Raw genomic sequence first — 13,485 nt, 5'->3', positions numbered from 1 at the left:
GGGACCTGAACCTGTTCAGCCTCCACATGAGAAGGCTGAGGGGGGATCTAGTGGCCCTTTACAAACTAGTCAGAGGGGACCAGCAGGCACTGGGGGAGTCCCTGTTCCCCCGAGCACTCCCAGGAGTGACTAGAAATAATGGTCACAAGCTGGCAGAGAGTAGATTCAGACTAGACATCAGGAGGCACTACTTCACTGTCAGGGCGGCTAGGATCTGGAACCAACTTCCAAGAGAAGTGGTGCTGGCTCCTACCCTGGGGGTCTTTAAGAGGAGGCTAGATGAACACCTTGCCGGGGTTGTTTGACCCCAGTACTCTTTCCTGCCATGGCAGGGGGTCGGACTTGGTGATCTGCTCAGGTCCCTTCCAGCCCTACCAACTATGAAACTAAGATTGTCTTTCCTGCAAGGCCTCTGTTATTCCAGCTTGAAGAAATTTAACATTTACAGCTGAAAAGGAGGCAGGAGAATCAAAAGTAGCAATCAGAAAGCTATCCTAACCCATGGCCCAGGCTAGTGACTCAACCTGCCTGATTCCTGGGGCTGATAACAGCTGTTTCCACCTCTGCAAAGCCACAATTGCAGTTTGGGGGAACAGATGCTCAGAGATGCTGAAGAAATCACTGTGATTTACATGAAATACCTGAAGGGATCTCTCTACAAAAGGGAAACACTTAGCTCCTCACAAAGTCTGTCTCTGAGATGGTAGAATGATGCCAGGGACCAGTATCATCCAGAGCAGTCATCACTGCTGCCAGCTTGCCAAGGCGTCGAACTCCTGAGGCACCTGGTGGAAGCCTTGGCATCAATACACTGAAGAGAGTTATGTTAGCAGCTTGGCCATGAGTGAATTAATCAACTAAGCACAGGGCTGAAATTATACAGTATCAAAAGGCCCGGAAAAGTCGGTTGGAAGGGAGCATGCCAGAGGTTGGTAACATTTTCTGGCAGGAGCCTGGAAAGGACCAGCACAAGTCCAGGGTAGGCTAGAGCTAGGATCCAGCCACTGCCACCACTTCTTCTCCCTATCATTTAGTTGCATTCCAGTGGAGGTGAAGCCCCTACTGCCAAACTTTGACAAAACCCAAGCTCCATGGGCTGGATCCAATGGCTCCACAAACTGGATTTAGCCCATGGGCCATAGGTTGCCAACCCCTGGATTATGCAGCTGTATTATGTTGTTAATTGGATTTTGAAGCTGTTGTCTCAGAAGAGCTAGGTGGTTTAAAAGGGGAAAGGTTTAAAGAGGAGTTTGAAGGGAGTAGCATGACAGTGAGTTTTCCCAGGAGACGATGCAACGCCGCCATGGGATTGCCTAGAAAGCCTGAGCAGGGTGAAGCAGATGTCATTCCTGGGAGTGTAACAGAGTACCTCCTACATCACTCATTGTCCAACTCTGTATGAAGTGCTTTGTGCTCCAGTTAAAGCCCTGTGGGAGTGCTGTGGTTATGAGGGGGAGGCCTGGTTGCTGTAATGGCAGTGGTGGGAAGGTGGAAGCATTGCTGTGGAGGTGCAGAGTGTGGGCAGCATCACTGTAAAGGCAAAGCATGTGTGCAATGAGCAGAATGCAAATGTGACAATACAAAACAGACCCAAAGGAAAACAAGTCTGGGCTCTCCCACTGAACAGCTCATCCACAGGGACTGAGAGCCCAGCTGGGGGCAGTAGGTTGGTATCTGAGTGTCTACCCAGGCTGGAGCGATCGGCAGGGGTGAATAGGTCCCCTTCCCACCCAGCCCTCTGCAACCACCCTTACCTGTCTCCTGGAAAGGGAGGGAGAGTCGCAGCAAGCATGACAGGGTGCCAGGCTCATGTGCTGCACTCCTAGGGTCAATGCTGGCCCCTTCCCATGATAATGAGGAGCAGGATACACACTGCAGAAGGAAGAAGGGAAGGCACTGGGTAAGAGGGACTGGGGTGGGAAATAGAGCAAGAAACTAGATAATCTTCTGCAGGCACATGCATGGAGCCCAGGCCCAGGAGTGCATCCTTGTGCATGTTGGTGGAGGTTTTTTTGTTGAAGTGGTTATTTGACTGGGATGAGCTGGATGAGGTGACCTCCATTTCTTTTGGAGCTCCTAGCACCCTGTAGACTGGAGGGTGCTGTGAGCTGAGCCCCAAGGGACTTTGCTGCCTTCCTGCCCCTGTTTTGAGAATCTGGTTTCTCCCTGGCCGTCTCCATTAGCATCTTCAGTCAGACTTTCCATGTTCATGTCTGGTCACAGCCAGGACATCCACAGCAAGCCCCAAAACAACACTGAGTGACAGGCATACCCCCACCAACTGAGCTGGCCTAGAGACTCAATGCTCACTGAGCCATGCCACTCCATGGAAGAAGGCCCCAGCCATGCTGGCAGATAGTCTGTGGGCTGTGCGTGAATGTAGGCTGCCACCATGTCTGCCAGATAGTGTGCCACAGCATAGGTGCCAACAGTCTGCCTTTCTCCTCCCCATCCTCATCCCCTATCCAGGTGGGCACTGATCATTGCTGCTAAGTGTCTTTGCCTTTTTTTAGTCCATTCTGGGGACATGACTTTCTTCTGCCAGGAAATCTGAGGCACATCACCAGAAATAACCCACTTCCTCGTGACAGTGGCAGTGTGTGGGCAGGAGGAATTTGTCATACTCCAGTGGCAGCACACCCAGACCCACCGCCATGCCTGGGCTTGGCCAGGGTCTCTGAGGGATAGAGGGAGTGTGCTGCAACTTGGTGAGAAGCTCCATCCTGGTCCCCCACACACTTTGGGACTCTCCGTCTTATACATATGTGCTAGGCCTGTTTATTGCTCACTGGGATGCACAAGTGTTGTCAGAAGAACTGTCACCCGCTCCCACAGGCTAAGGATGGGGGGGGGCATGACAGGGGAGAGTCGGGTCTGATGAAAGGCAGCAGCCTTGGGGCGTGACAAATGCCCTGGGAGCGGGTCCCTCATGGCTGGGGGCCTGTTGTTTCAGACGCTGATGGCTCTGAAGTGCTAACCTGACACCGGCAGCCTGCGTGGAATGAAGCAGAAACAGGCCAGGGGTCTTGTTTTCACTTCTTTGCAGCTCTGTCAGTGGGGGACTGGAGAAGATCCCGGCACCCTTGAACCGTGTCTGAACCATTTGTAACTCCCCAGCTGGGAGCAGGCACATGGGGGTTGGAAAGGATGTGGGCGAGGGTGGAGGAAAAGGGTGATGAGATGAGCAGCATGTGTGTTGGGAACGCACAATTTACCCCAAGTCATTCTTCCTGCTATGTTGCTGACAGGCCTAGCGTGCCCTGCCACACACCAGTGACCTTGAAGGGAAATACACATGGCAGGGAGACAGACCTTTGGGAAGATTCATGTGACTGGGGCTAAAGTCAAACAGTGGAGAGCAGATGTGTGCGCCTGTGTGGTGCAAGCGTCTAGAGGCGGTGTGGCTGCTCAGAAGTGTCTCTCTGCCTCTGCATGATGGGCAGTTTGTGCTCTACTGGCAACCTCTGTGTTGTGACCTGGTTTATTTTAGAGCAGAAATACAAGACCCTGTTCATATGGGTCTCTGATGCTGCACTGCAAACTGTACAGAGATGGTTAGCTGTGCAAGACGGGCAGAAGGGAGAGGCAGTTCCTAGCTAGGGCTCTGCGAAGCTTCAGATGGAGATTTGATTCAGAGGAGATTCGGCTCAATTTGGTGGCTGAATCTCTGACTCTTAATTGAATCAGGGGACCAATTTAAAGGTCTGAATCGATTCTAAGCTCTATGAATCTTTGGACAAGATTCGGAGAGCTTTGATGATTCGGGCAGTCCCCAGTGGCTGCAGCAGGGAGCTGAAGCTGACTCTGAGCTGGTAAGTACTAGGGGTGGGGGTAGGGTGGCTGGCGGTGGGGGCCATGGGAGGACTTTTGACAGCGCCCCCAACTCCTGCCCACTCCCCCAGTCTCCGCATGGCTGCCCCGTCTGCCTCAGCTCGGTACTTTAAAAAAAAGCCCTGGTGCTCACTGGGTGCTGAAGGGCAGGGGGGCCATCCCTGCTGCCCCCCACTGGCTCACACTGCATGGGGGGCTCTGCACGAGCCTCCTGCCCCCCACCTGCTCCCCTGGCCCCCCCTGCGCGTGCCCTGCCTGGGCCATCTCTGGCCCTTTAAAAAAAAATCCGTGGTGTGGGGCAGCGCGGGGCAGCAGGGATCGCCCCCTGGAAGCAGGAGTGGTGAGTCTGGGGGCTTTTTGTTTTTTTGTTCATAAAGGGCCGGAGCTCGCCTGGGCAGGGCACCCATGGGGGTGCTGAGGGAGTGAGGGGGGGTTGGAAAGGTCATGCAGAGCCCCCCATGCAGTATGGGGGTAGTAGGGGGCAGTGGAGATGCCCCCCCTGGCCTGGCAGCACCTGCTGAGTCAGAGCTTTTTTTTAAACAAGTGCCAGGAGCTGGGGCGGGCAGGGCAGCCATTGCCAGGCTGGGAGAGCGAGCAAGGGATGGGCCTGGCCTGGCTGATTTGGAAATTTGGCAGCAGCTGAATCTCCGAATCCGATTCAGCCGAATCTAATTGGGAAAGTGATCTGAGTCACCGAATCGAATCACAGTCTCCTGAATTGGCAGAATCCAAAGTGAATACTAGCTGCTTTGCACAGGCCTATTCCTAGCATCTGACAAAGTAGGCTATTGCCTATAGAAGCTCATGTCTCTCTGAACCACGTAGTCTCTAAGGGTGTGTGAGGATGAAATGAGGGGCATGCGTGCACAACACTTTAAAGCAGGCACTTTCTTTTGCACCGCTTTAATGGTGTCAATGTTTGTATGCTTTGGCAGGGTATTGCGTATTAATTCCAGCCGCTGTAGGAAATCTGGTGGTGTAATGCACCTTAAATGACTTTGGGGCACAACAAACTAAAACTCCTCTGAGTTGCTGCCCCTACAGCCGCCAAAAGTGGCAAGCCTGATCTCCCCCTTCCCGCCCCAGAGCCTGCCTGCCCACCTGCCTGAGCTGCTCAGGGGCCCAGTGCTTCCCTCCGCGACTGTGGTGCCCCCTAGGACCGCCCGAGCTGGGTGCCTGTGGACGGGTGCTGCCTGGTGGGGGGTCACCGCTGCTGTGGAGGGAAGCACCAGCCCCCCCCACAGCCCAGGGACCACTCCGGCCACTGGCAGCTTGCCCTCCCCTCCCTGCTGCTGGAGAGGCAAGTAAGTGCGGGGTCTGTGCATGACACGGGGGTTTACTTCACCCTAAATTGAAGTGGTGGGTTTAAAAACCCACCGTTTCAATTTAGGGCTCCTGTTTCATCTACACATGCCCTAAGTCAGTGATTCTCAGCCAGGGTTACACAGACCCCTGGGGCTCCTTGAGATCCTTTCAGAGGTGCCCCAGTGCACCGTGCAATGTTGGCACTGTTCGGCATGCAAATATGATTCACAAGAAAAACCTAGAGGGCGTGTCCAGATAAGTACTCATATGTGTTTCCCCAGGGACAAAAAGTAGCAACAGAGTTGTGTCACTGCTACTTGTTCCTGGGCACAGCCCTGTGTGCATGCTCTGGTGCCTAGCAAATTGCCCCAGGTGGGGTAGAGGAGGCTGAGGCCAGCACCTGGGCTGGCCCCAGCAGCCTTACCTGGGGTCCTGGAGGCCTCCTGGGGCTGTAGAGGTGGTGATCCAGGTGCATGAAGCCTGGCTGGCAGCTGGAGTGTGGCTCTAGCCAGCCAGACTCCAGTTTTGGGCGGTAGATGCTGCAGCCATATGCGCCATCCTGCTTTTTTTCTGCTGCATTTTTTTAGATACCGGGAGTTCCTGGTATCTAAATTTGCCTCTGCACTGCAAATATACACTTTCACATGTGCTGCATGCATTTTACAATGCTTCAAACGCCTTTGAGGCACTGTAAAGAGCACGTGTACACTTGTCTGGATGCACCCAGAAAGTTGAAATAGGAATCCATAGTGTGAAAACCATTTTGCTCCGTTGTGGGCTTTCTGAGTTCTTTGCTACAGGGAAATTTCTCTATAATTTGTCTGTAGTCAAATAAAGAGTGAAAAGTAAGAGCTGTCACTTTCCGAGGGGAGTCTTCAGTCTAATGAGGGGTGCCTCAAATATAAAAAAGGTCCTCTAAGGTGCTGCCTTGCCCTGCCCTGCTTTCAGCCTTTATTGCAAACAAATACAGTTTCTGATCAGAAGCTGGGCACCTCTTTGAAGTCCTGGTGCCCAGAGGTCCTGGCATCCCCTCTGCCCCATTGTATGTGCACAATTTTCAGACCCTCCTGCTAACTTTGTTTCAATCACTCTGAGATGCCACTGACTTCCCTGCTCACAGACAGCCTCCAATCCTGTAAGTGAAGTCAGGCACTGTCTCCTCCAGGGCAAGTGATAAGCTTTGCAAGCTTGTACTTGTCTGACATTAAACTGATAAGAGCCCCTGGTGCTCTGAAAACTATAAAACACAGCAGCAACACAGCCTTGTTACAATGCAGTAAATGGGGAGAGGGTCAGAACAACCACAAATTCTCTGTAAACAGAGTGCATCTTGCAACATCCAAGCTGCCAGTGTGTGGCAGAAGAAGCCAGTTTCTATTTCCACTTGCTCAGCGGAGTTATTTATTTTATGCCGATTTTAGTGTATTTGGAAACCAGCTGACTGCAACATGCTAACGTGAGCACTCAGTGCTGCATCAGTTAGCTCTTCACCTTGGCTGAAGTATCAGGGTCTGGCAAGGTTATAGACAAACAGACACTGTCTGTATCTATCCAGCTAAAGGGAGCTGAGTCTCTTTGGTACTTGGATGAGAAATGCCCAAGGGGAGTCAGAGGCCCTGTGGGCAGCTGAGGTCATTCAACAGGTGATTCTTTTCTCTCTGAGTGAGATGAGGATGGGGTAGGGAGTGCTGTGCCAGGGGAAGTGCTCTCTGAGCTGTAATATACAGCCAAGCCCTCCGATACCACCAAATGTGCGCTGAGAAGAACACCTGCGATCGTCACCTCACAAATCTCAAAAGGGCCTTCAGCCAACAAGGACACTCCCCCAGAGAGACAGCTCACATTTTGAAAGGACCACCTGGATACCACGTGAAGAATTGCTGCAGTACAAAAAGAAAATCCCCATGAATTGCACATCATTAGTTTTGACATACCATCCTTCCCTGGAACCTATATGGAAAATCCTCAAACAATTGCAACCCATACTAGAAGAAGACCCAATTCTTAAAGAGATCTTTCCAGAACCACCCATCCCAGACTCTAAACAGGCTCTGAAGCTCACCAACTTCATCACCAGAAGCAAACTTCCTATGGCCAAAGTACTTTGAATGGATCCAGACCATGTCGGGACAAGAATTGTAAAACCAGTCGGCACATCTCCACCAGACCAGTCCCACAATAATTATACCCCACAACAGAACCATCACCATTCCTGGATCTTACACCTACACCTCCAGAAATGTCATATATCTGATCCAGTGCACTAAATGCCCCGATGGAAACTACATAGGAGAAACCAAACAACTGCATACCAGAATGAATGCATGCTGAAAATCTATCAAAGACAAGAATACCCAATTACCCGTAGGTGCACATCTCTCACGAGACAACCACTGTCTCTCCACTCTCTCAGTTCTAATCCTTAAAGGGAATTTACAAAACACCTGTCATAGATGAGCCTACGGACTTCACTTCATAAATCTACTGGATACAAAAAATCATGGACTAAATATAGACATTAGATTTATGGCAAATTATAACCTTTCTGCCATTTGATAATCCCAGGTAACCTTGCTACATTTTACCAGCTACATTTTACCAGGGGTCACCATTCCCCTCCTCTGTGTCTTCCTTGTCTATCTGTCTTGCACCCATTGGCTCCCATACCCTCTGATCTTCCCTGCTAGGCATTTGCATTTTCATAGATTTGCATTTTGCATATTGGTTTAAGCTTCTAGTCCACCCAAGAGAGTACACAAACACTAGCAGACTCTCCCTATGCCTGAAGAAGGGTGTTTATGTCTGAAAGTTTGTAAAGAACATTTTTTCCAACTATTTACTTGTTCTAAGAAAAGATATCGCATTTACCTGAAGAACCTTGTCTGCTCTCTGAGCTGAGATGTTAAAATAGAGGCTGAGGGACATGGGCTCATGAAAGAATTCCTGGCCCTCAGGGTTATTAGAGAAACAGGCAATTTGCAGGAAGATGACCTGGCTCCGGCCTTGTGGAGCTGGCAGCTAAGGCAGCAGCATTTTGGATGGGCTATTTATGGGTTTGCAGGAAAGTGTATTTTGGAGACAGGTGTGAAGGGCCCAGCCAGCCCCTTGTATTCTGGGACAGAGAGAGAAAGAAGAAGGCTGGCCCAAGTGCTTGGGCAACTTTCATCTTATGTTTTTTCTTGCATTATAAAGGAAAAGAAGCAACCAGTTCCCATTTCCTCTGGCTTCTCAGCCTTGGGTTAGGGACAGAAGTTACATATAAACCAGTTTAAGTAATCAGAAACTGGTTTAAGCCTGTAACAGAACAAAAGTTCAGTGCACATAAACCAATTTGAAAATGGCTGAAACTGGTTTAAGATAAACCTGGTTGAATGTAGTATCAGATTTAACTGATTTGGATCAAATCAGTTTATGAAACTTCTGTCCCAGACCCCTTCTTGGTTCAAGTTAAATCACAGTCCCCCAGCATCTCAGCTTCTACATTTCTTGAATCAGAGGTAGATGTGTGTCCAGTTGTTTCCCAGTTTAATCTTTACAGCTTAGACTAACCTGCAAAGACTGAATCAATTCAGCCTTAGGCTTTTTGACTGTCCGTACTTTAGCCTTGATGTTTCAGATGATGCTTCATTATTATCTTCCTCCATAAAACTGCCTGGGTTTTCAACTGGACCTTGTCATGACAGGTCCTGGGTGTTGAGTCATGGTGTCGCTGTGATGCTCTACGACAGAAGTTGCTGCATTTCAGTGGATGGAAAGTGGACATTTCCAACTTCTAAAACACCTTCAGATCACAGAAGCAATGCAGTGTGCTCCATCTGGGATGACAAAGGCTGTGAACTCACTTGGAGCATGCACTTAATCCAAACTCAAGGAAAACATGTTGGTTAACTGCAAGTTCAGCCTGTAGAAGCCTCTCAGGCCTCCTTACATATGTTTCTTGGAAAGCCTTTATGCCCTTAATAATTTTGAAAATTGACAGGACCTGGACAGTTCAAGCCTGCTTTAGAAGCCTTGCAATTGAAGGCTCCTAGCAAACTCCACCATTATCCCATTAAAAGGACCAAATTGCATTACAAAGCAGACAGAGGGGGAAGAGTTTGTGGGCACTTAAATAGCTTATGCTCTTAACTGATGCTTGTTAAGTGGTGAGCAATAGGCAAGCAATTGGGCCTGGTTCTTATCTGATATGGGTATGGGTGGAGTACACCGTGTGCCCAAATTCTCTAAGTCTGCCTCACTGTATGTCTGGGGCAATTGCTGCCCCCTCACATTCTGATATGGGACTAGAGTGACCCTACCAGCCTGCTGACCTGCACTGGGAAGCATGACTATGGGATATGGATTTGTATTGGGAAACTGAAGATAACGATAAGGTTTTGACTGTCTGAGACAATGTGTCATGTCCTATTGGAGGCCCAGAATAACATCTGAGCATGGGGGATGGCCTGTTCTGGTTCCTCAGGGGGTCATGCCTGCCTGACATTTCACTTCACAGGACTAAGGCCTGCAAGTACCTCATCCAGTGCATGGCTGTGAGAATAAGCTACATTGTACTTGGGGGTAGATTAATGCACAGGCCCACAGGCCCCTGCTAATCAGGAGCCCAGTGGGGCTCCAGGGGCAGCACTGTCCAGGTGGGCATCCTGGTCACGGGCATCTGGGGCAGGCAGTATGCACCTCCTCCCCTCCAGCCGGGCCAGGGGAGGGGCTGGGGTAGGGGACGGGGCTCCCTCAGGTGGCTTCCTGGGGCCATCTGCTGCCAGGAGCCCCCATGGGCAGCCCTTCTCCTACTTCCTTCCATTTGTGGGTGGCCGATGGCACCAGCCACGCCCGAGCCAGCAGGCCAGAGGCAGAGTTCGTGCCCCCCAGAGCCGGCCCTGGTCCCAGCGCTGGGGGACTGGCTGCATGACATCTGCCAGGTGGATGGGCTGGGCAGGGGCTGGGGCTGCCTTCACCTCGATGGTGCTCGTGCCACCTGGCTAGACCTGGACATGCTGAAGAGGCCTTGCAGGTACAGCCACAGCCCCCTGGCAGGCACAGAGGAAATCTGCTCTCATCTGGTGGGGGGCCTCCAATTTTCTGATTGTCCAAGGACCTAATAAATAGAAATTCACCACTGCTTCTACTGTAGGAGAGTCATCATAGGGCAGACTATGGCAGGAAACATATGTGCTGCTACCCACAGATGACTGGAACGAATCCCCTCCTCCATGTGGACTATAGCAGAGGTTCCCAATCCCTGGGGTGCAGCCTGGTATCGGGCTGCAAAGGGTTGGCTGCTGGACCAGAAGTCCGGAAGTGACTGGCATACTGCAGACCAGCACCCAACCTTTTTTTATACTCAGTATAAAAAAGGGTTGGCTGCTGGTCTGCAGCATGCCAGTCACTTCTGGACTGCAGTATGCTGGTCCGCAGTTTGCCAGTCCGTGGTCTAAAAAGGTTGGGAACCACTACCTGTAGCATGACAGCTCACTGTGAGCTTCTGCCAGGGTGTATGTGTGTAGGTGAAGTGAGATGAGTGAGCAGAGTAAGACAGTACTTCTTCAAAGACAGAGAAGAACTTAACAAGACATCAGGTGAGGGGATGATTCCTGCATTTTATGCATTACAAAGCCCCTTTGTTACAGTAAAAGGACCAGGAGGTCAAATCTTGCTCCCACTTATGCAGCTGTAAATGCATTGTATCCATCCACATCAAAGGTTTACTAGCCATTCATTGGTGCAAGCAAGAGAAGTATTTGTTGCATCATCTCTAGCAAGCTGCTTGGAAAAGAGAGTGGACTGTTCTTGCCCTGTGATACAAGAAAGGGAGCAGAGAAGATTTCATTTCTACAGGCCAGTAATTCTCATTCATATAGCACCAAGATGGAGGGGAAATGCCTCCTTGAGGAAACCCTCAAGAGACTGGTTAATGGATCTTGTATTGAAAGAACAAGCATGGCCCTGATTTGTTACTACCTGTCTGGACAGTGCCAATGCCCAGTGTCCTGAGCACACTGTACACCCAGGAGTCCCTGCTCCACAGAGCTCAAGAGGAAAGATGACAGGCAGCAAATGAAGAGTGAGGAGAGGCACTAAGCACCTAAATAAACTCTCCAGCTACTGCCCTTCCTAAACAGTCTCCATTGGTTCAGTCCTGGCAGGTGTCCCAGGAGAGGTCAGTCTTGAGAGGGGGCTTGAAGAATGAGGATAAACTAGCTCAGGGATGATGCTGTATGCCTGAGGAGTGGCTTGAAGGTGGCTGTGGAGGAGTGGGACAATGGGGATGACCATGCTGTCAAAGCAGAACAGGAGGCAAGGGGGTAAGAGGGATACCCAGAGTCTGCAAAGCTGGTGGGAAAATGGGTGTTCAAGCTGCCTTGGCACCAGCATAAACGTGGAGCAGGCATGTGGCATGCAGCCCTGTACTGGGGAAGTCACTGCACTCCAAGACAGTGTTACCCCACTGCTCTAAGATACTCCCATGCATGGCCCATGTGTCCACTCCTAGTTGGGTTCATCCCAGGGTAGCTTTTTCTTAATGCACAGGTTGGCTCCCAGCCACTTAGTGAGGAGGTCCTGTTGGGGGCAGGAACCTCTGGCAAGCCAGCCCTGTGTCCCCTCAGGACACAGGGGTAGTTTTCACTGATGCTCAAACTCATGTCATGTCTCATATGGCTACACGCAAGCAAACTTTACTCATGGAAGGGATTTACCCATAGCCAACTAGGTCTGTCATCCCCTCTGTGCAACAGGCCTCTGAAGGCCTGAATCTGTAACATGTGTGGGACTTTTGCCAGAGTAAGGTCTGAGGGCAAAACACCTGAGCCAGAGTTCAGGATTTGGCCTCTATCTTAGAGGAGAGCCATAAATTCTGGGGGAGTGAGGGAACAGACAGCTGCTGATTAGGATTTCCTAGCAGTGTGGCAGCAGAAACTGGGGGAGGGATGGGTGAGAGCAGTGATAAGAACATCAGCCTCTGCTGTGCTAGCAGTTGTCCCTGCTCACAGGTTATATTCTTTTTGATTTGTAAATATGACTTCTCCCTGACCTTGGGTGAAGTTCCCTGTCCTCCTTCCGAAGGCAGAGTGAACCAGCTGTATCTGGATTTGTGCTGCTGATGTGACTCTGCTGGGCACGGACCAATTGGCCCCGGAGACAATTAGATACTCTGGCATCTCCAGGTGATAGGGCTGATCTCAGGGCAAACACCAATAAAGTGACAGGCCTGAGGTTTGGTGGAAAGAAAATGAAGTGAGGTGTGCAGGCTGTGGGGTCACCTGGGTCACCAGTTTGTTTGTCCCAAGTCCGAAGATTAAACTGGAGAGCCTGCATGCTCCAGAGGAGAGCCAAGCTGGGAGGCCAAGGAGCAGCAGCTCTAGGGGGATGGAGCTCAGGGGCCTTGTTTGTACATACTGGTCCCGCGAGTGAGCACCATTTGGGTGGGAGCTGGGGTTCAGCTGGAGGTGTTCTTGGGAACAGCTAGGCCTGAGCTTGACTGCACCGGGGGCCTTGCTTAGGGCCTGAGCAGTGTTTAAAGTCCGATCAGATTGCTGCAGTTGATTTATGATTCATTAGCCATTGGTGCAGCCGCCAGTTAATGAGCAATGAGAGGTCAGCAAGGCTGTGCTGGAGGGAGAGGGCAGGAGGAGGACTCCTGAGAGGTCAGGCTGAGGCTGGCAGGTTGAAGCCCTGCAGAAGGAGTGGGTTTCTCTGAAGACAAGCACATTTGGTGTTGTGCTCTCTGCACCAGATGGAGGGCTCCTTGTGTGGGTGCAGATGCTCAGAGAGATTGGGCCACGTTAGCGGCACCCCACATCTCGCAGCCCAGGAGCTCTGAGAGGGCTGAGTCAAGCTCATGTCTAAGACAAGCTCTAGCCAATGAGGAAACTGAGGCAGGGAGCAGGGGGTTGACTCAGTCCCCCTGGGTATGTTACAGTGGAGCCACTGAGACAGCCTGGCTCCATCCGGTGCCTTGACTACAGGCCGCTCTCCTTGTGGCTCGCATGCTTGGAGGGAGAAAAACTGTGGGTGGGGAGGGAAGTGAAACTCTTGGCTGGCTCCCCTGGAAGGGCTACACTGCTGCTCTGGAGCCTGACACTCAGGAGGGGAGACTGTGAGTATAACAACCGGGTGCCAGTCAGCCTCACTCCCCAGCAGCCAGGGAGAATTGAGCCCAGGTGTACAGGCTACCTGCTGCCTTGTGCTGAGCAGGAGGAAGTCAGTGCAGTGTGCCCAGGTGAAGGGCAGAGGGAGTTGTTGAGCTGCTGGGAGCCTGAGGCCAGGGGGAATCTGCTGAAACAGGGTTTGAACCCCAAAGCCTCTTGCTCCTGCCTTGCCTCTGCACAGGCTCAGTCAGTCGGCAGAGAG

At 51.3% G+C, this 13,485-nt stretch overlaps 1 long non-coding RNA gene across 1 annotated transcript in view; it reads right to left on the bottom strand.

Annotated features, from left to right (window-relative positions):
* LOC109300466 overlaps positions 1-2,048 on the bottom strand; it is a 19,393-nt gene extending 17,345 nt beyond the window's left edge. Inside the window, exon 1 of the long non-coding RNA XR_002098243.1 lies at positions 1,755-2,048. This is a non-coding gene — a long non-coding RNA (uncharacterized LOC109300466). The remainder of the gene's footprint in view (positions 1-1,754) is intronic.
* Between the last annotated feature and the right edge of the window lie 11,437 nt (positions 2,049-13,485).

The sequence above is a fragment of the Gavialis gangeticus genome, unplaced genomic scaffold, assembly GCF_001723915.1.
Source record: "Gavialis gangeticus isolate Ggan-Ray unplaced genomic scaffold, GavGan_comp1, whole genome shotgun sequence".
In the NCBI taxonomy this organism is placed as follows: Eukaryota; Metazoa; Chordata; order Crocodylia; family Gavialidae; genus Gavialis; species Gavialis gangeticus.
This window is presented reverse-complemented; position numbering and strand designations above follow the sequence as displayed.